Source organism: Arachis hypogaea, chromosome 16, assembly GCF_003086295.3.
Source record: "Arachis hypogaea cultivar Tifrunner chromosome 16, arahy.Tifrunner.gnm2.J5K5, whole genome shotgun sequence".
In the NCBI taxonomy this organism is placed as follows: Eukaryota; Viridiplantae; Streptophyta; class Magnoliopsida; order Fabales; family Fabaceae; genus Arachis; species Arachis hypogaea.
Genome location: NC_092051.1, coordinates 68,701,558 through 68,718,391, shown reverse-complemented (window position 1 = coordinate 68,718,391; position 16,834 = coordinate 68,701,558). Strand labels below are relative to the sequence as shown.

The following is a 16,834-nucleotide window of genomic DNA, read 5'->3' as shown; positions in this document are numbered from 1 at the left end:
TGTTGACGTAACACGAGTATACGGGTACACGTTCTGCTAGTACTACTCTCCCCAGCACGCTTAACGCGGAGTTCTGATGGGATCCGTATTAGTGCTGGTATGATCGACCTTTAAAGTATGCCACACAATTATCATAAGCATGTCTCGCGACGTAGGTAAGTCGAGCTGCGAAGCCCGCGGGCCCGTGTGAGCTTCCGAAAATCAGGTCATTGAGGTCGCTTTAGCGAAACTATTCAAGTTAGTGTCGTTTAAAGAATGAGGAAGCACGACGTAAAAAAAAAAGAGGTGCAACACGAGGACTTCCCAGGAGGTCACCCTCCTAGTACTACTCTCCCCAACGCTTACTGCGAAGTTCGATGGATCGGTCATTAGTGCTGGTAGATCGCACCTGTTAAGTATGCGACACAATTACATAAGCATGTCTCGCGACGTAGGGTAAGTCGAGCTGCGAATCCCTAGGGGCCCGTGCGAGCTTCCGAAATCAGGTCATTGGGCTTGCTTTAGCTAAGCTATTCAAATAGGTCGTTAAAGAACAAGGGTAAGCACGACGTAAAAAAAAAAGTGCTACACGAGGACTTCCAGTACGTCACCCATCCTAGTACTACTCTCGTCCAAGCACGCTTAACTGCGAAGTTCTGATGGGATCCGGTGCATTAGTGCTGGTATGATCGCACCTGTTAAAGTATGCGCACACAATTATCATAAGCATGTCTCGCGACGTAGGGTAAGTCGAGCTGCGAATCCCTACGGGCCCGTGCGAGCTTGCCGAAAATCAGGTCATTGTGGCTCGCTTTAGCTAAGCTATTCAGAATAGCGTCGTTTAAAGAACAAGGGTAAGCACGACGTAAAAAAAAAGTGCTACACGAGGACTTCCCAGTACGTCACCCATCCTAGTACTACTCTCGTCCAAGCACGCTTAACTACGGAATTCTGATGGGATCCTGTGCATTAGTGCTGGTATGATCGCACCTATTAAAGTATGCACAGACAATTATCATAAGCATGTATCGCGACGTAGGGTAAGTCGAGCTGCGAAGCCCTGCGGGGCCCGTGTGAGCTTGCCGAAAATCAGATCATTGAGGTTCGCTTTAGCGAAACTATTCAAGTTAGCTCGTTTAAAGAACGAGGGTAAGCACGACGTAAAAAAAAAAGAAAAAAAAAGAGGTGCAACACGAGAACTTCCCAGGAGGTCACCCATCCTAGTACTACTCTCATCCTAGTACTACTCTCGCCCAAGCACACTTAACTGCGGAGTTCTGATGGGATCCGGTGCATTGTGCTGGTATCATCGCACCTATTAAGGTATGCGCACACAATTATCATAAGCATGTCTCGCGACGTAGGGTAAGTCGAGCTGCGAATCCCTGCAGGGCCCGTGCGAGCTTGCCGAAAATCAGGTCATTGAGGCTCGCTTTAGCTAAACTATTCAAGATAGCGTCGTTTAAAGAACGAGGGTAAGCACGACGTAAAAAAAAAAAAAAAAAAAGAGGTGCAACATGAGAACTTCCCAGGAGGTCACCCATCCTGGTACTACTATCGTCCTAGTACTACTCTCGCCCAAGCACGCTTAACTGCGGAGTTCTGATGGGACCGGTGCATTGGTGCTGGTATGATCGCACCTATTAAAGTATGCGCACACAATTATCATAAGCATGTCTCGCGACGTAGGGTAAGTCGAGCTGCGAATCCCTGCGGGGCCCGTGCGAGCTTGCCGAAAATCAGTCATTGAGGCTCGCTTTAGCTAAACTATTCAAGATAGCGTCGTTTAAAGAACGAGGGTAAGCACGACGTAAAAAAAAAACAAAAAAAAAGAGGTGCAACATGAGGACTTCCCAGGAGGTCCCCATCCTAGTACTACTCTCGTCCTAGTACTACTCTCGCCCAAGCACGCTTAACTGCGGAGTTCTGATGGGATCCGGTGCATTAGTGCTGGTATGATCGTACCTGTTAAAGTATGCGCACACAATTATCATAAGCATGTCTCGCGACGTAGGGTAAGTCGAGCTGCGAAGCCCCGCGGGGCCCGTGTGAGCTTGCCGAAAATCAGGTCATTGATGTTCGCTTTAGCGAAACTATTCAAGTTAGCGTCGTTTAAAGAACGAGGGTAAGCACAACGTAAAAAAAAAGAAAAAAAAAGAGGTGCAACACGAGAACTTCCCAGGAGGTCACCCATCCTAGTACTACTTTCATCCTAGTACTACTCTCGCCCAAGCACGCTTAACTGCGGAGTTCTGATGGGATCCGGTGCATTGGTGCTGGTATGATCGCACTTATTAAAGTATGCCCACACAATTATCATAAGCATGTCTCGTGACGTAGGGTAAGTCGAGCTGCGAAGCCCCGTGGGGCCCGTGTGAGCTTGCCGAAAATCGGGTCGTTGAGGTTGGCTTTAGCAAAACTATTCAAGTTAGCGTCGTTTAAAGAACGAGGGTAAGCACGACGTAAAAAAAAAGAAAAAAAAAGAGGTGCAACACGAGAACTTCCCAGGAGGTTACCCATCCTAGTACTACTCTCGTCCTAGTACTACTCTCGCCCAAGCACGCTTAACGGCGGAGTTCTGATGGGATCCGGTTTATTAGTGCTGGTATGATCGTACCTGTTAAAGTATGCTCACACAATTATCATAAGCATGTCTCGCGACGTAGGGTAAGTCGAGCTGCGAAGCCCGCGGGGCCCGTGTGAGCTTGCCGAAAATCAGGTCATTGATGTTCGCTTTAGCGAAACTATTCAAGTTAGCATCGTTTAAAGAACGAGGGTAAGCACGACGTAAAAAAAGAAAGAGGTGCAACACGAGGACATCCCAGGAGGTCACCCTTCCTAGTACTACTCTCGCCCAAGCACGCTTTACTGCGAAGTTCTGATGGGATCCGGTGCATTAGTGCTGGTATGATCGCACCTGTTAAAGTATGCGCACACAATTATCATAAGCATGTCTCGTGATGTAGGTTAAGTCGAGCTGCGAATCCCTACGGGGCCCGTGCAAGCTTGCTGAAAATCAGGTCATTGTGGCTCGCTTTAGCTAAGCTATTCAATATAGCGTCGTTTAGGTAGCGTTTGGTGGAGAGACAGAGACGAAAAGACTGAGACTGAGAGACAGAGACTAAGAGACAGAGATTGAAATAAATCTCAGTATTCTGTTTGGTGCAAAGTAGGAGACAAAAATTGAAACAAGAATGAAACTCTAATTTAATTTGTACAAAAGGTAAAATCGAAATTAATTAATTGAAATGAGGATATTTTAAGTATAAAATGTTATTAAAGTTTCAGTCTCCATCTCTAAAAATTTTAGTCCCCTGTGTCCCCTACTTTTTGGAGGTACTGAAATACTAAAATTTTAGGGACAGAGACAGAAATTTTAGTACCAGTCTCTGAACCAACAAAGATGATACTGAGTCTCAGTCTCTCAGTCTCTGTCTCAGTACCTCAAAACAAACGCTACCTTAAAGAACAAGGGTAAGCACGACGTAAAAAAAAAAAGTGCTACACGAGGACTTCCAAGGAGGTCACCCATCCTTGTACTACTCTCGTCCAAGCACGCTTAACTGCAAAATTCTGATGGGATCCGGTGCATTAGTGCTGGTATGATCATACCTATTAAAGTAGGCGCACACAATTATCATAAGCATGTCTCGCGACGTAGAGTAAGTAGAGCTGCGAAGCCCCGCGGGGCCCGTGTGAGCATGCCGAAATTCAGGTCATTGAGGTTCGCTTTAGCGAAACTATTCAAGTTAGCGTCGTTTAAAGAAGGAGGGTAAGCACGACGTAAAAAAAAAAGAGGTGCAACACGAGGACTTCCCAGGAGGTCACCCATCCTTGTACTACTCTCGCCCAAGCACGCTTTACTGCGAAGTTCTGATGGGATCCAATGCATTAGTGTTGGTATGATCGCACCTGTTAAACTTTCGCACACAATTATCATAAGCATGTCTCGCGACGTAGGGTAAGTCGAGCTGCGAAGCCCTACGAGGCCCGTGTGAGCTTGCCGAAAATCAGGTCATTGTGGCTCGCTTTAGCTAAGCTATTCAATATAGCGTCGTTTGAAGAACAAGGGTAAGCACGACGTAAAAAAAAAGTGCTACACGAGGACTTCCCAGGAGGTCACCCATCCTAGTACTACTCTCGTCCAAGCACGCTTAACTGCGAAATTCTGATGGGATCCGGTGCATTAGTGCTGGTATGATCGTACCTGTTTAAGTAAGCGCACACAATTATCATAAGCATGTCTCGCGATGTAGGGTAAGTCGAGCTGCGAATCCCTGCGGGGCCTGTGCGAGCTTGCCGAAAATCAGGTCATTGAGGCTCGCTTTAGCCAATCTATTCAAGATAGCGTCGTTTAAAGAACGAGGGTAAGCACGACGTAAAAAAAAAAAAAGAGGTACAACATGAGGACTTCCCAGGAGGCCACCCATCCTAGTACTACTCTCGTCTAGTACTACTCTCGCCCAAGCACGCTTAACTGCGGAGTTCTGATGGGATCCGGTGCATTAGTGCTGGTATGATCGCACCTATTAAAGTATGCGCACACAATTATCATAAGCATGTCTCGCGACGTAGGGTAAGTCGAGCTGCGTAGCCCTGCAGGGCTCGTGTTAGCTTGCCGAAAATCAGATCATTGAGGTTCGCTTTAGCGAAAATATTCAAGTTAGCGTCGTTTAAAGAATGAGGGTAAGCACGACGTAAAAAAAAAAAAGAAAAAAAAAAGAGGTGCAACACGAGAACTTCCCAGGAGGTCACCCATCTTAGTACTACTCTCATCCTAGTACTACTCTCGCCCAAGCACGCTTAACTGCGGAGTTCTGATGGGATCCGGTGCATTGGTGCTGGTATGATCGCACCTATTAAAGTATGCGCACACAATTATCATAAGCATGTCTCGGGACGTAGGGTAAGTCGAGCTACGAAGCCCGCGGGGCCCGTGTGAGCTTGTCGAAAATCAGGTCATTGAGGTTCGCTTTAGCGAAACTATTCAAGTTAGCGTCGTTTAAAGAACGAGGGTAAGCACGACGTAAAAAAAAAAAGAGGTGCAACACGAGGACTTCCTAGGAGGTCACCCATCCTACTACTACTCTCGCCCAAGCACGCTTAACTGCGAAGTTCTGATGGGATCCGGTGTATTAGTGCTGGTATGATCGCACCTGTTAAAGTATGCGCACACAATTATCATAAGCATGTCTTGCGACGTAGGGTAAGTCGAGCTGCGAATCCCTACGGGGCCCGTGCGAGCTTGCCGAAAATCAGGTCATTGTGGCTTGCTTTAGCTAAGCTATTCAATATAGCGTCATTTAAAGAACAAGGGTAAGCACGACGTTAAAAAAAATGTGCTACACGAGGACTTTCCAGGAGGTCACCCATCCTAGTACTACTCTCGTCCAACCACGCTTAACTGCGGAATTCTGATGGGATCCGGTGCATTAGTGCTGGTATGATCGTACCTGTTAAAGTATGCGCACACAATTATCATAAGCATGTCTCGCGACGTAGGGTAAGTCGAGCTGCGAATCCCTGTGGGGCCCGTGCGAGCTTGCCGAAAATCAGGTCATTGAGGCTCCTTTAGCCAAACTATTCAAGCTAGCGTCGTTTAAAGAACGAGGGTAAGCACGACGTAAAAAAAAAAAACCAAAAAAAAGGAGGTGCAACATGAGGACTTCCCAGGTGGCCACCCATCCTAGTACTACTCTCATCCTAGTACTACTCTCGCCCAAGCACCCTTAACTGCGGAGTTCTGATGGGATCCGGTGCATTAGTGCTGGTATGATCGCACTTGTTAAAGTATGCGCACACAATTATCATAAGCATGTCTCGCGACGTAGGGTAGGTCGAGCTGCGAAGCCCTGCGGGGCCCGTGTTAGCTTGCCGAAAATCAGATCATTGAGGTTCGCTTTAGCAAAACTATTCAAGTTAGCGTCGTTTAAAGAACGAGGGTAAGCACGACGTAAAAAAAAAGAAAAAAAAAGAGGTGCAACACGAGAACTTCCCAGGAGGTCACCCATCCTAGTACAACTCTCGTCCTAGTACTACACTCGCCCAAGCACGCTTAATTGCGGAGTTCTGATGGGATCCGGTGCATTGGTGCTGGTATGATCGCACCTATTAAATTATGCGCACACAATTATCATAAGCATGTCTCGCGACGTAGGGTAAGTCGAGCTGCGAAGCCCCGCGGGGCCCGTGTGAGCTTTCCGAAAATCAGGTCATTGAGGTTCGCTTTAGCGAAACTGTTCAAGTTAGCGTCGTTTAAAGAACGAGGTAAGTACGACGTAAAAAAAAAAGAGGTGCAACACGACGACTTCCCAGGAGGTCACCCATCCTAGTACTACTCTCACCCAAGCACGCTTAACTGCGAAGTTCTGTTGGGATCCGGTGCATTAGTGATGGTATGATCGCACCTGTTAAAGTATGCGCACACAAATATCAAAAGCATGTCTTGCGACGTAGGGTAAGTCGAGCTGCGAATCCCTACGGGGCCCGTGAGAGCTTGCCGAAAATCAGGTCATTGTGGCTCGCTTTAGCTAAGCTATTCAATATAGCGTCGTTTAAAGAACAAGGGTAAGCACGACGTAAAAAAAAAAGTGCTACACGAGGACTTCCCAGGAGGTCACCCATCCTAGTACTACTCTCGCCCAAGCACGCTTTACTGCGAAGTTCTGATGGGATCCGGTGCATTAGTGCTGGTATGATCGCACCTGTTAAAGTATGCGCACACAATTATCATAAGCATGTCTCGCGACGTAGGGTAAGTCGAGCTGCGAAGACCTGCGGGCCCGTGTTAGCTTGCCGAAAATCAGATCATTGAGGTTCGCTTTAGTGAAACTATTCAAGTTAGCGTCGTTTAAAGAACGAGGGTAAGCACGACGTAAAAAAAAAGAAAAAAAAAGAGGTGCTACACGAGAACTTCCCAGGAGGTCACCCATCCTAGTACTACTCTCGTCCTAGTACTACTCTCGCCCAAGCATGCTTAACTGCGGAGTTCTGATGGGATCCGGTGCAATGGTGCTGGTATGATCGCACCTATTAAAGTATGCGCACACAATTATCATAAGCATGTCTCGCGACGTAGGGTAAGTCGAGCTCCGAAGCCCTGCGGGGCCCGTGTGAGGTTGCCGAAAATCAGGTCATTGAGGTTCGCTTTAGCGAAACTATTCAAGTTAGCGTCGTTTAAAGAACGAGGGTAAGGACGACGTAAAAAAAAAAAAGAGGTTCGACACGAGGACTTCCCAGGAGGTCACCCATCCTAGTACTACTATCGCCCAAGCACGCTTTACTGCGAAGTTCTGATGGGATCCGGTGCATTAGTGCTGGTATGATCGCACCTATTAAAGTATGCGCACACAATTATCATAAGCATGTATCGCGACGTAGGGTAAGTCGAGCTGCGAATCCCTACGGGGCCCGTGCGAGCTTGCCGAAAGTCAGGTCATTGTGGCTCGCTTTAGCTAAGCTATTCAATATAGCGTCGTTTAAAGAACAAGGGTAAGCACGACGTAAAAAAAAAAGTGCTACACGAGGACTTCCCAGGAGGTCACCCATCCTAGTACTACTCTCGTCCAAGCACGGTTAACTGCGCAATTCTGATGGGATCCGGTGCATTAGTGCTGGTATGATCGTACCTGTTAAAGTATGCGCACACAATTATCATAAGCATGTCTCGCGACGTAGGGTAAGTCGAGCTGCGAATCCCTGCGGGGCCCGTGCGAGCTTACCGAAAATTAGGTCATTGAGGCTCGCTTTAGCCAAACTATTCAAGATTGCGTCGTTTAAAGAACGAGGGTAAGCACGACGTAAAAAAAAAAAAACCAAAAAAAAAAAGAGGTGCAACATGAGGACTTCCCAGGAGGCCACCCATCCTAGTACTACTCTCGTCCTAGTACTACTCTCGCCCAAGCACGCTTAACTGCGGAGTTCTGATGGGATCCGGTGCATTGGTGCTGGTATGATCGCACCTATTAAAGTATGCGCACACAATTATCATAAGCATGTCTCGCGACGTAGGGTTAGTCGAGCTGCGAAGCTCCGCGGGGCCCGTGTGAGCTTGCCGAAAATCAGGTCATTGAGGTTCGCTTTAGCGAAACTATTCTAGTTAGCGTCGTTTAAAGAACGAGCGTAAGCACGATGTAAAAAGAAAAGAGGAGCAACACGAGGACTTCCCAGGAGGTCACCCATCCTAGTGCTACTCTCGCCCAAGCACGCTTAACTGCGAAGTTCTGATGGGATCCAGTGCATTAGTGCTGGTATGATCGCACCTGTTAAAGTATGCGCACACAATTATCATAAGCTTGTCTCGCGACGTAGGGTAAGTCGAGCTGCGAAGCCCTGCGGAGCCCGTGTGAGCTTGAAGAAAATCAGGACATTGAGGTTCGCTTTAGCGAAACTATTCAAGTTAGCGTCGTTTAAAGAACGAGAATAAGCACGACGTAAAAAAAAAAAAACAAAAAAAGAGGTGCAACACGAGGACTTCGCAGGAGGTCACCCATCCTAGTACTACTCTCATCCTAGTACTACTCTCGCCCAAGCACGCTTAACTGCGAAATTTTGATGGGATTCGGTGCATTAGTGCTGGTATGATCGTACCTGTTAAAGTATGCGCACACAATTATCATAAGCATGTCTCGCGACGTAGGGTAATTTGAGCTGCGAATCCCTACGGGGCCCGTGCGAGCTTGCCGAAAATCAGGTCATTGAGGCTTGCTTTAGCTAAACTATTCAAGATAGCGTCATTTAAAGAACGAGGGTAAGCACGATGTAAAAAAAAAAAAAACCAAAAAAAAAAGTGGTGCAACATGAGGACTTCCCAGGAGGTCATCCATCCTAGTACTGCTCTCGTCCTAGTACTACTCTCGCCCAAGCACGCTTAACTGCGGAGTTCTGATGGGATCCGGTGCATTAGTGCTGGTATGATCGCACCTATTAAAGTATGCGCACACAATTATGATAAGCATGTCTCGCGACATAGGATAAGTTGAGCTGCGAAGCCCTGCGGGGCTCGTGTGAGCTTGCAGAAAATCAGGTCATTGAGGTTCACTTTAGCGAAACATTTCAACTTAGCGTCGTTTAAAGAACGAGGGTAGGCACGACGTAAAAAAAAAAAAAGGTGCAACACGAGGACTTCCCAGGAGGTCACCCATCCTAGTACTACTCTCGCCCAAGCACGCATAACTGTGAAGTTCTGATGGGATCTGGTGCATTAGTGTTGGTATAATCGCAACTGTTAAAGTATGCGCACACAATTATCATAAGCAGTTCTTGCGACGTAGGTAAGTCGAGCTGCGAATCGCTACGGGGCCCGTGCGAGCTTGCCGAAAATCAGGTCTTTGAGGCTCGCTTTAGGTAAACTGTTCAATATAGCGTCGTTTAAAGAACAAGGGTAAGCACGACGTAAAAAATAAAATAAAACAAAATAAAATAAAAAGAGGGGCAACACGAGGACTTCACAGGAGGTCACCCATCCTAGTACTACTCTCGCCCAAGCACGCTTAACTGCGAAATTCTAATGGGATCCCGTGCATTAGTGCTGGTATGATCGCACCTGTTAAAGTATGCGCACACAATTATCATAAGCATGTCTCGCGATGTAGGGTAAGTCGAGCTCCGAATACCTACGGGGCCCGTGCGAGCTTGCCGAAAATCAGGTCATTGAGGCTCGCTTTAGCTAAGCTATTCAATATAGCGTCGTTTAAAGAAAAAGGGTAAGCTCGAAGGAAAAAAAAAGGTGCTACACGAGGACTTCCCAGGAGGTCACCCATCCTAATACTACTCTCGCCCAAGCACGCTTAAATGCGGAATTCTGATGGGATCCGGTGCATTAGAGCTGGTCTGATCGTACCTATTAAAGTATGCGCACACAATTATCATAAGCATGTCTCGCGACGTAGGGTAAGTCGAGTTGCGAATCCCTGCGGGCCCGTGCGAGCTTGCCGAAAATCAGGTCATTAAGGCTCGCTTTAGCTAAACTATTCAAAATAGCGTCGTTTAAAGAACGAGGGAAAGCACGACATAAAAAAAAAAACAAAAAAAAAAGAGGTGCAACATTAGGACTTCCCAGGAGGTCACCCATCCTAGTACTACTCTTGACCTAGTACTACTCTCGCCCAAGCACGGTTAACTGCGGAGTTCTGATGGGATCCGGTGCATTAGTGCTGGTATGATCGCACCTATTAAAGTATGCGCACACAATTATCATAAGCATGTCTTGCGACAAAGGGTAAGTCGAGCTGCGAAGCCCTGCGGGGCCCGTGTGAGCTTGAAGAAAATCAGGTCATTGAGGTTCGCTTTAGCGAAACTATTCAAGTTATCGTCGTTTAAAGAACGAGGGTAAGCACGACGTAAAAAAAAAAGAGGTGCAACACGAGGACTTCCCAGGAGGTCACCCATCCTAGAACTACTCTCGTCCTAGTACTGCTCTCGCGCAAGCACGCTTAACTGCGGAATTTTGATGGGATCCGGTGCATTAGTGCTGGTATGATCGTACCTGTTAAAGTATGCGCACACAATTATTATAAGCATGTCTCGCAACGTAGGGTAAGTAGAGCTGCGAATCCCTGCGGGGTCCGTGCGAGCTTGCCGAAAATCAGGTCATTGAGGCTCGATTTACCTAAGCTATTCAAGATAGCGTTGTTTAAAGAACGAGGGTAAGCACGAAGTAAAAAAAAAACCAAAAAAAAAGAGGTGCAACATGAGGACCTACCAGGAGGTCACCCATCCTAGTACTACTCTCGTCCTAGTACTACTCTCGCCCAAGCACGCTTAACTACGGAGTTCTGATCGGATCCGGTGCATTAGTGCTGTTATGATCGCACCTATTAAAGTATGCGCACACAATTATCATAAGCATGTCTCGCGACGCAGGGTAAGTCGAGCTGCGAATCCCTGCCGGGCCCGTGTGAGCTTGAAGAAAATCAGGTCATTGAGGTTCGCTTTAGCGAAACTATTCAAGTTAACGTAGTTTAAAAAACGAGGGTAAGCACGACGTAAAAAAAAAAAGAGGTGCAACACGACGACTTCCCAGGAGGTCACCCATCCTAGTTCTACTCTCGTCCTAGTACTACTCTCGCCCAAGCACGCTTAACTGCGGAATTTTGATGGGATCCGGTGCATTAGTGCTGGTATGATCGTACCTGTTAAAGTATGCGCACACAATTATCATAAGCATGTCTCGCGACGTAGGGTAAGTCGAGCCGCGAATCCCTACGGGCCCGTGCGAGATTGCCGAAAATCAGGTCATTGAGGCTCGCTTTAGCTAAGCTATTCAATATAGCGTCGTTTAAAGAACAAGGGTAAGCACGAAGTTAAAAAAAAAAAAAGGTGATACACGAGGACTTCCCAGGAGGTCACCCATCCTAGTACTACTCTCGCCCAAGCACGCTTAAATGTGGAATTCTGATTGGATCCGGTGCATTAGTGCTGGTATGATCGTACCTGTTAAAGTATGCGCACACAATTATCATAAGCATGTCTCGCGACGTAGGGTAAGTCGAGCTGTGAATCCCTGTGGGCCCGTACGAGCTTGCCGAAAATCAGGTCATTGAGGCTCGCTTTAGATAAACTATTCAAGATAGCGTCGTTTAAAGAACGAGGGTAAGCACGATGTAAAAAAAAAACAAAAAAAATAGGTGCAACATGAGGACTTACCAGGAGGTCACCCATCCTAGTACTACTCTCGTCCTAGTACTACTCTCGCCCAAGCACGCTTAACTACGGAGTTCTGATGGGATCCGGTGCATTAGTGCTGTTATGATCGCACCTATTAAAGTATGCGCACACAATTATCATAAGCATGTCTCGCGACGCAGGGTAAGTCGAGCTGTGAATCCCTGCGGGGCCCGTGTGAGCTTGAAGAAAATCAGGTCATTGAGGTTCGCTTTAGCGAAACTGTTAAAGTTAACGTAGTTTAAAAAACGAGGGTAAGCACGACGTAAAAAAAAAAAGAGGTGCAACACGAGGACTTCCCAGGAGGTCACCCATCCTAGTACTACTCTCGCCTAGTACTACTCTCGCCCAAGCACGCTTAACTGCGGAATTTTGATGGGATCCGGTGCATTAGTGCTGGTATGATCGTACCTGTTAAAGTATGCGCACACAATTATCATAAGCATGTCTCGCGACGCAGGGTAAGTCGAGCTGCGAATCCCTACGGGGCCCGTGCGAGCTTGCCAAAAATCAGGTCATTGAGGCTCGCTTTTTAGCTAAGCTATTCAATATTGCGTCGTTTAAAGAACAAGGGTAAGCACGACGTTAAAAAAAAAAGGTGCTACACGAGGACTTCCCAGGAGGTCATCCATCCTAGTACTACTCTCGCCCAAGCACGCATAAATGTGGAATTCTGATGGGATCCGGTGCATTAGTGCTGGTATGATCGTACCTATTAAAGTATGCGCACACAATTATCATAACAATGTCTCGCAACGTAGGGTAAGTCGAGCTGCGAATCCCTGCAGGGCCTGTGCGAGCTTGCCGAAAATCAGGTCGTTGAGGCTCGCTTTAGCTAAACTATTCAAGATAGCGTCGTTTAAAGAACAAGGGTAAGCACGACGTAAAAAATAAAACCAAACAAAAAACAGAGGTGCAACATGAGGACTTCCCAGGAGGTCACCCATCCTAGTACTACTCTCGTCCTAGTACTACTATCGCCCAAGCACACTTAACTGCGGAGTTCTGATGGGATCCGGTGCATTAGTGCTGGTATGATCGCACCTGTTAAAGTATGCGCACACAATTATCATAAGCATGTCTCGCGACGTAGGGTAAGTCGAGCTGTGAAGCCCTGCGGGCGCGTGTGAGCTTGAAGAAAATCAGGTCATTGAGGTTCGCTTTAGCGAAACTATTCAAGTTAGCGTCGTTTAAAAAAAGAGGGTAAGCACGACGTAAAAAAAAAAAAAGAGGTGCAACACGAGGACTTCCCAGGAGGTCACCCATCCTAGTACTACTCTCGTCCTTGTACTACTCTCGCCCAAGCACGCTTAACTGCGGAATTTTGATGGGATCCGGTGCATTAGTGCTGGTATGATCGTACCTGTTAAAGTATGCGCACACAATTATCATAAGCATGTCTCGCGACGTAGGGTAAGTCGAGCTGTGAAGCCCTGCGGGCCCGTGTGAGCTTGAAGAAAATCAGGTCATTGAGGTTCGCTTTAGCGAAACTATTCAAGTTAGCGTCGTTTAAAAAAAGAGGGTAAGCACGACGTAAAAAAAAAAAAAAAGAGGTGCAACACGAGGACTTCCCAGGAGGTCACCCATCCTAGTACTACTCTCGTCCTTGTACTACTCTCGCCCAAGCACGCTTAACTGCGGAATTTTGATGGGATCCGGTGCATTAGTGCTGGTATGATCGTACCTGTTAAAGTATGCGCACACAATTATCTTAACCATGTCGCGCAACGTAGGGTAAGTCGAGCTGCGAATCCCTGCGGGCCTGTGCGAGCTTGCCGAAAATCAGGTCGTTGAGGCTCGCTTTAGCTAAACTATTCAAGATAGCATCGTTCAAAGAACGAGGGTAAGCACGACTTAAAAAAAAAAACCAAAAAAAAAAGAGGTGCAACATGAGGACTTCCCAGGAGGTCACCCATCCTATTACTACTCTCGCCTTAGTACTACTCTCGCCCAAGCACGCTTAACTGCGGAGTTCTGATGGGATCCGGTGCATTAGTTCTGGTATGATCGCACCTATTAAAGTATGCGAACACAATTATCATAAACATGTCTCGCGACGTAGGGTAAGTCGAGCTGCGAATCTCTGCAGGGCCAGTGTGAACTTGAAGAAAATCAGGTCATTGAAGTTCGCCTTAGCGAAACTATTCAAGTTAACGTCGTTTAACGAATGAGGGTAAGCACGATGTAAAAAAAAAAAAGAGGTGCAACACGAGGACTTCCCAGGAGGTCACCCATCCATGTACTACTCTCGTCCTAGTACTACTCTCGCCCAAGCACGCTTAACTGCGGAATTAAAGTATGCGCACACAATTATCATAAGCATGTCTCGCGACGTAGGGTAAGTCGAGCTGCGAATCCCTGCGGGGTCCGTGCGAGCTTGTCGAAAATCAGGACATGGAGGCTCGCTTTAGCTAAACTATTCAAGATTGCGTCGTTTAAAGAACGAGGGTAAGCACGACATAAAAAACAAAAAAAAAGAGGTGCAACATGGGGACTTCCCAGGAGGTCACCCATCCTAGTACGACTCTCGCCCAAGCACGTTTAACTGTGGAATTATGAGGGGATCCGGTGCATTAGTGCTACTATGATCGTACCTGTTAAAATATGCGCACAAAATTATCATAAGCATGTCTCACGACGTAGGGTAAGTCGAGCTGCGAATCCTGTGGGGCCCGTGCGAGCTTGCCGAAAATCAGGTCATTGAGGCTCGCTTTAGCTAAACTATTCAAGATAGCGTTGTTTAAAGAACGAGGGTAAGCACAATGTAAAAAAAAAAAAAACCAAAAAAAAAGAAGTGCAACATGAGTACTTCCCAGGAGGTCACCAATTCTAGTACTACTATCGCCCAAGCACGCTTAACTGCGGAGTTCTGTTGGGATCCGGTGCTTTAGTGCTGGTATGATCGCACCTGTTAAAGTATGCACACACAATTATCATAAGCATGTCTCGCGACGTAGGGTAAGTCGAGCTGCGAAGCCCTGCGGGGCCCGTGTGATCTTGAAGAAAATCAGGTCATTGACGTTCGCTTTAGCGAAACTATTCAAGTTAGCGTCGTTTAAAGAACGAGGGTAAGCACGACGTAAAAAAAAAAAGAGGTGCAACACGAGGACTTCCCAGGAGGTCACCCATCCTAGTACTACTCTCGTCCTAGTACTACTCTCGCCCAAGCAAGCTTAACTGCGGAATTTTGATGGGATCCGGTGCATTAGTGCTGTTATGATCGTACCTGTTAAAGTATGCGCACATAATTATCATAAGCATGTCGCGCAACGTAGGGTAAGTCGAGCTGCGAATCCCTGCGGGGCCTGTGTGAGCTTGCCGAAAATCAGGTCGTTGAGGCTCGCTTTAGCTAAACTATTCAAGATAGCGTCGTTTAAAGAATGAGGGTAAGCACGACTTAAAAAAAACCAAAAAAAAGAGGTGCAACATGAGGACTTCCCAAGAGGTCAACCATCCTATTACTACTCTCGTCCTAGTACTACTCTCGCCCAAGCACGCTTAACTGCGGAGTTCTGATGGGATCCGGTGCATTAGTGATGGTATGATCGCACCTATTAAAGTATGCGCACACAATTATCATAAGCATGTCTTGCGACGTAGGGTAAGTCAAGATGCGAATCCCTGCGAGGCACGTGTGAGCTTGAAGAAAATCAGGTCATTGAGGGTCGCCTTAGCGAAACTATTCAAGTTAACGTCGTTTAAAGAACGAGGGTAAGCACGACGTAAAAAAAGAAAGAGGTGCAACACGAGGACTTCCCAGGAGGTCACCCATCCTAGTACTACTCTCGACCAAGTACTACTCTCGCCCAAGCACGCTTAACTGCGGAATTTTGATGGGATCCAGTGCATTAGTGCTGGTATGATCATACCTGTTAAAGTATGCGCACACAATTATCATAAGCATGTCTCGCGACGCAGGGTAAGTCGAGCTGCGAATCCCTGCGGTGCCCGTGCGAGCTTGCTGAAAATCAGGTCGTTGAGGCTCGCTTTGGCTAAACTATTTAAGATAGCGTCGTTTAAAGAACGAGGGTAAGCACAATGTAAAAAAAAAAAACCAAAAAAAAAGAAGTGCAACATGAGTACTTCCCAGGAGGTAACCCATCCTAGTACTACTCTCGCCCAAGCACGCTTAACTGCGGAGTTCTGATGGGATCCGGTGCATTAGTGCTGGTATGATCGCACCTGTTAAAGTATGCCCACACAATTATCATAAGCATGTCTCGCGACGTAGGGTAAGTCGAGCTGCGAAGCCCTGCGGGGCCCGTGCGAGCTTGCTGAAAATCAGGTCGTTGAGGCTCGCTTTAGCTAAACTATTCAAGATAGCGTCGTTTAAAGAACGAGGGTAAGCACAACGTAAAAAAAAAACCAAAAAAAAAAGAGGTGCAACATGAGGACTTCCCAGGAGGTCACCCATCATAGTACTACTCTCGTCCTAGTACTACTCTCACCCAAGCACGCTTAACTGTGGAGTTCTGATGGGATCCGGTGCATTAGTGCTGGTATGATCGCACCTATTAAAGTATGCGCACACAATTATCATAAACATGTCTCGCGACGTAGGATAAGTCGAGCTGCGAATCCCTGCGGGGTCCGTGCGAGCTTGCCGAAAATCAGGTCATTGAGGCTCGTTTTAGCTAAACTGTTCAATATAGCGTCGTTTAAAGAACAAGGGTAAGCACGACGTAAAAAACAAAATAAAATAAAATAAAATAAAAAGAGGTGCAACACAAGGACTTCCAAGGAGGTCACCCATCCTAGTACTACTCTCGCCCAAGCACGCTTAACTACGAAGTTCTGATGGGATCCGGTGCATTAGTGCTGGTATGATCGCACCTGTTAAAGTATACGCACACAATTATCATAAGCATGTCTCCCGACGTAGGGTAAGTCGAGCTGCGAATCCCTGCGGGGCTCGTGCGAGCTTGTCGAAAATCAGGTTATTGAGGTTCGCTTTAGCTAAGCTATTCAATATAGCGTCGTTTAAAGAACAAGGGTAAGCACGACGTAAAAAAAAAAAAGGTGCTACACGAGGACTTCCCAGGAGGTCACACATCCTAGTACTACTCTCGCCCAAGCACGCTTAACTGCGGAATTCTGATGGAATCCGGAGCATTAGTGCTGGTATGATCGTACCTGTTAAAGTATGCGCACACAATTATCATAAGCATGTCTCGCGACGTAGGGTAAGTCG

The 16,834-nt window shown here is 46.9% G+C and overlaps 17 non-coding genes and 33 pseudogenes across 17 annotated transcripts; all 50 read right to left on the bottom strand.

Annotated features, from left to right (window-relative positions):
* Positions 1 to 558: 558 nt before the first annotated feature.
* LOC112759429 (5S ribosomal RNA) lies at positions 559 to 676 on the bottom strand. Its single transcript, XR_003180181.1, has one exon. It is a non-coding gene; the product is annotated as a 5S ribosomal RNA (ribosomal RNA).
* Positions 677 to 852: 176 nt separating this feature from the next.
* Positions 853 to 971, bottom strand: LOC112759382 (5S ribosomal RNA). Its single transcript, XR_003180145.1, has one exon. It is a non-coding gene; the product is annotated as a 5S ribosomal RNA (ribosomal RNA).
* A 190-nt stretch (positions 972 to 1,161) lies between these two features.
* On the bottom strand, positions 1,162 to 1,296 carry LOC112759396 (5S ribosomal RNA; annotated as a pseudogene).
* Positions 1,297 to 1,486: 190 nt separating this feature from the next.
* LOC112759757 (5S ribosomal RNA) lies at positions 1,487 to 1,621 on the bottom strand (annotated as a pseudogene).
* A 190-nt stretch (positions 1,622 to 1,811) lies between these two features.
* On the bottom strand, positions 1,812 to 1,946 carry LOC112759620 (5S ribosomal RNA; annotated as a pseudogene).
* A 190-nt stretch (positions 1,947 to 2,136) lies between these two features.
* On the bottom strand, positions 2,137 to 2,272 carry LOC112759329 (5S ribosomal RNA; annotated as a pseudogene).
* Positions 2,273 to 2,462: 190 nt separating this feature from the next.
* Positions 2,463 to 2,598, bottom strand: LOC112759603 (5S ribosomal RNA; annotated as a pseudogene).
* A 181-nt stretch (positions 2,599 to 2,779) lies between these two features.
* On the bottom strand, positions 2,780 to 2,898 carry LOC112762112 (5S ribosomal RNA). Its single transcript, XR_003182465.1, has one exon. It is a non-coding gene; the product is annotated as a 5S ribosomal RNA (ribosomal RNA).
* Positions 2,899 to 3,474: 576 nt separating this feature from the next.
* LOC112759629 (5S ribosomal RNA) lies at positions 3,475 to 3,593 on the bottom strand (annotated as a pseudogene).
* A 181-nt stretch (positions 3,594 to 3,774) lies between these two features.
* Positions 3,775 to 3,893, bottom strand: LOC112759229 (5S ribosomal RNA). The gene has a single exon (XR_003180008.1). It is a non-coding gene; the product is annotated as a 5S ribosomal RNA (ribosomal RNA).
* A 176-nt stretch (positions 3,894 to 4,069) lies between these two features.
* On the bottom strand, positions 4,070 to 4,188 carry LOC112759211 (5S ribosomal RNA). The gene has a single exon (XR_003179990.1). It is a non-coding gene; the product is annotated as a 5S ribosomal RNA (ribosomal RNA).
* Positions 4,189 to 4,372: 184 nt separating this feature from the next.
* Positions 4,373 to 4,507, bottom strand: LOC112759670 (5S ribosomal RNA; annotated as a pseudogene).
* Positions 4,508 to 4,701: 194 nt separating this feature from the next.
* On the bottom strand, positions 4,702 to 4,837 carry LOC112762287 (5S ribosomal RNA; annotated as a pseudogene).
* Positions 4,838 to 5,018: 181 nt separating this feature from the next.
* LOC112760504 (5S ribosomal RNA) lies at positions 5,019 to 5,137 on the bottom strand. The gene has a single exon (XR_003180941.1). It is a non-coding gene; the product is annotated as a 5S ribosomal RNA (ribosomal RNA).
* A 178-nt stretch (positions 5,138 to 5,315) lies between these two features.
* Positions 5,316 to 5,434, bottom strand: LOC112759559 (5S ribosomal RNA; annotated as a pseudogene).
* Positions 5,435 to 5,627: 193 nt separating this feature from the next.
* Positions 5,628 to 5,763, bottom strand: LOC112759352 (5S ribosomal RNA; annotated as a pseudogene).
* Positions 5,764 to 5,953: 190 nt separating this feature from the next.
* On the bottom strand, positions 5,954 to 6,089 carry LOC112759449 (5S ribosomal RNA; annotated as a pseudogene).
* A 180-nt stretch (positions 6,090 to 6,269) lies between these two features.
* LOC112759250 (5S ribosomal RNA) lies at positions 6,270 to 6,388 on the bottom strand. Its single transcript, XR_003180029.1, has one exon. It is a non-coding gene; the product is annotated as a 5S ribosomal RNA (ribosomal RNA).
* A 178-nt stretch (positions 6,389 to 6,566) lies between these two features.
* LOC112761103 (5S ribosomal RNA) lies at positions 6,567 to 6,685 on the bottom strand. Its single transcript, XR_003181514.1, has one exon. It is a non-coding gene; the product is annotated as a 5S ribosomal RNA (ribosomal RNA).
* Positions 6,686 to 6,874: 189 nt separating this feature from the next.
* LOC112759398 (5S ribosomal RNA) lies at positions 6,875 to 7,010 on the bottom strand (annotated as a pseudogene).
* Positions 7,011 to 7,193: 183 nt separating this feature from the next.
* On the bottom strand, positions 7,194 to 7,312 carry LOC112762214 (5S ribosomal RNA). Its single transcript, XR_003182561.1, has one exon. It is a non-coding gene; the product is annotated as a 5S ribosomal RNA (ribosomal RNA).
* A 178-nt stretch (positions 7,313 to 7,490) lies between these two features.
* LOC112759514 (5S ribosomal RNA) lies at positions 7,491 to 7,609 on the bottom strand. Its single transcript, XR_003180250.1, has one exon. It is a non-coding gene; the product is annotated as a 5S ribosomal RNA (ribosomal RNA).
* Positions 7,610 to 7,806: 197 nt separating this feature from the next.
* Positions 7,807 to 7,942, bottom strand: LOC112759483 (5S ribosomal RNA; annotated as a pseudogene).
* A 181-nt stretch (positions 7,943 to 8,123) lies between these two features.
* Positions 8,124 to 8,242, bottom strand: LOC112762118 (5S ribosomal RNA). The gene has a single exon (XR_003182471.1). It is a non-coding gene; the product is annotated as a 5S ribosomal RNA (ribosomal RNA).
* Positions 8,243 to 8,434: 192 nt separating this feature from the next.
* Positions 8,435 to 8,570, bottom strand: LOC112759727 (5S ribosomal RNA; annotated as a pseudogene).
* Positions 8,571 to 8,767: 197 nt separating this feature from the next.
* Positions 8,768 to 8,903, bottom strand: LOC112759533 (5S ribosomal RNA; annotated as a pseudogene).
* Positions 8,904 to 9,085: 182 nt separating this feature from the next.
* Positions 9,086 to 9,204, bottom strand: LOC112759402 (5S ribosomal RNA). The gene has a single exon (XR_003180159.1). It is a non-coding gene; the product is annotated as a 5S ribosomal RNA (ribosomal RNA).
* A 202-nt stretch (positions 9,205 to 9,406) lies between these two features.
* On the bottom strand, positions 9,407 to 9,525 carry LOC112762225 (5S ribosomal RNA). Its single transcript, XR_003182571.1, has one exon. It is a non-coding gene; the product is annotated as a 5S ribosomal RNA (ribosomal RNA).
* Positions 9,526 to 9,703: 178 nt separating this feature from the next.
* LOC112759551 (5S ribosomal RNA) lies at positions 9,704 to 9,822 on the bottom strand (annotated as a pseudogene).
* A 192-nt stretch (positions 9,823 to 10,014) lies between these two features.
* LOC112759585 (5S ribosomal RNA) lies at positions 10,015 to 10,150 on the bottom strand (annotated as a pseudogene).
* A 181-nt stretch (positions 10,151 to 10,331) lies between these two features.
* Positions 10,332 to 10,467, bottom strand: LOC112759710 (5S ribosomal RNA; annotated as a pseudogene).
* Positions 10,468 to 10,659: 192 nt separating this feature from the next.
* On the bottom strand, positions 10,660 to 10,795 carry LOC112759764 (5S ribosomal RNA; annotated as a pseudogene).
* Positions 10,796 to 10,977: 182 nt separating this feature from the next.
* LOC112759767 (5S ribosomal RNA) lies at positions 10,978 to 11,113 on the bottom strand (annotated as a pseudogene).
* A 182-nt stretch (positions 11,114 to 11,295) lies between these two features.
* LOC112759649 (5S ribosomal RNA) lies at positions 11,296 to 11,414 on the bottom strand (annotated as a pseudogene).
* Positions 11,415 to 11,603: 189 nt separating this feature from the next.
* Positions 11,604 to 11,739, bottom strand: LOC112759702 (5S ribosomal RNA; annotated as a pseudogene).
* Positions 11,740 to 11,921: 182 nt separating this feature from the next.
* LOC112759728 (5S ribosomal RNA) lies at positions 11,922 to 12,056 on the bottom strand (annotated as a pseudogene).
* A 182-nt stretch (positions 12,057 to 12,238) lies between these two features.
* LOC112759598 (5S ribosomal RNA) lies at positions 12,239 to 12,357 on the bottom strand (annotated as a pseudogene).
* A 196-nt stretch (positions 12,358 to 12,553) lies between these two features.
* Positions 12,554 to 12,689, bottom strand: LOC112759270 (5S ribosomal RNA; annotated as a pseudogene).
* A 183-nt stretch (positions 12,690 to 12,872) lies between these two features.
* On the bottom strand, positions 12,873 to 13,008 carry LOC112759654 (5S ribosomal RNA; annotated as a pseudogene).
* A 185-nt stretch (positions 13,009 to 13,193) lies between these two features.
* LOC112759653 (5S ribosomal RNA) lies at positions 13,194 to 13,329 on the bottom strand (annotated as a pseudogene).
* Positions 13,330 to 13,522: 193 nt separating this feature from the next.
* LOC112759547 (5S ribosomal RNA) lies at positions 13,523 to 13,658 on the bottom strand (annotated as a pseudogene).
* A 462-nt stretch (positions 13,659 to 14,120) lies between these two features.
* On the bottom strand, positions 14,121 to 14,239 carry LOC112759787 (5S ribosomal RNA; annotated as a pseudogene).
* Positions 14,240 to 14,434: 195 nt separating this feature from the next.
* LOC112759354 (5S ribosomal RNA) lies at positions 14,435 to 14,553 on the bottom strand. Its single transcript, XR_003180120.1, has one exon. It is a non-coding gene; the product is annotated as a 5S ribosomal RNA (ribosomal RNA).
* Positions 14,554 to 14,735: 182 nt separating this feature from the next.
* On the bottom strand, positions 14,736 to 14,871 carry LOC112759725 (5S ribosomal RNA; annotated as a pseudogene).
* A 189-nt stretch (positions 14,872 to 15,060) lies between these two features.
* On the bottom strand, positions 15,061 to 15,196 carry LOC112759646 (5S ribosomal RNA; annotated as a pseudogene).
* A 182-nt stretch (positions 15,197 to 15,378) lies between these two features.
* On the bottom strand, positions 15,379 to 15,514 carry LOC112759719 (5S ribosomal RNA; annotated as a pseudogene).
* Positions 15,515 to 15,708: 194 nt separating this feature from the next.
* Positions 15,709 to 15,827, bottom strand: LOC112760551 (5S ribosomal RNA). The gene has a single exon (XR_003180986.1). It is a non-coding gene; the product is annotated as a 5S ribosomal RNA (ribosomal RNA).
* Positions 15,828 to 16,020: 193 nt separating this feature from the next.
* Positions 16,021 to 16,156, bottom strand: LOC112759391 (5S ribosomal RNA; annotated as a pseudogene).
* A 203-nt stretch (positions 16,157 to 16,359) lies between these two features.
* Positions 16,360 to 16,478, bottom strand: LOC112760198 (5S ribosomal RNA). Its single transcript, XR_003180650.1, has one exon. It is a non-coding gene; the product is annotated as a 5S ribosomal RNA (ribosomal RNA).
* Positions 16,479 to 16,659: 181 nt separating this feature from the next.
* LOC112759389 (5S ribosomal RNA) lies at positions 16,660 to 16,778 on the bottom strand. The gene has a single exon (XR_003180151.1). It is a non-coding gene; the product is annotated as a 5S ribosomal RNA (ribosomal RNA).
* Positions 16,779 to 16,834: the final 56 nt, after the last annotated feature.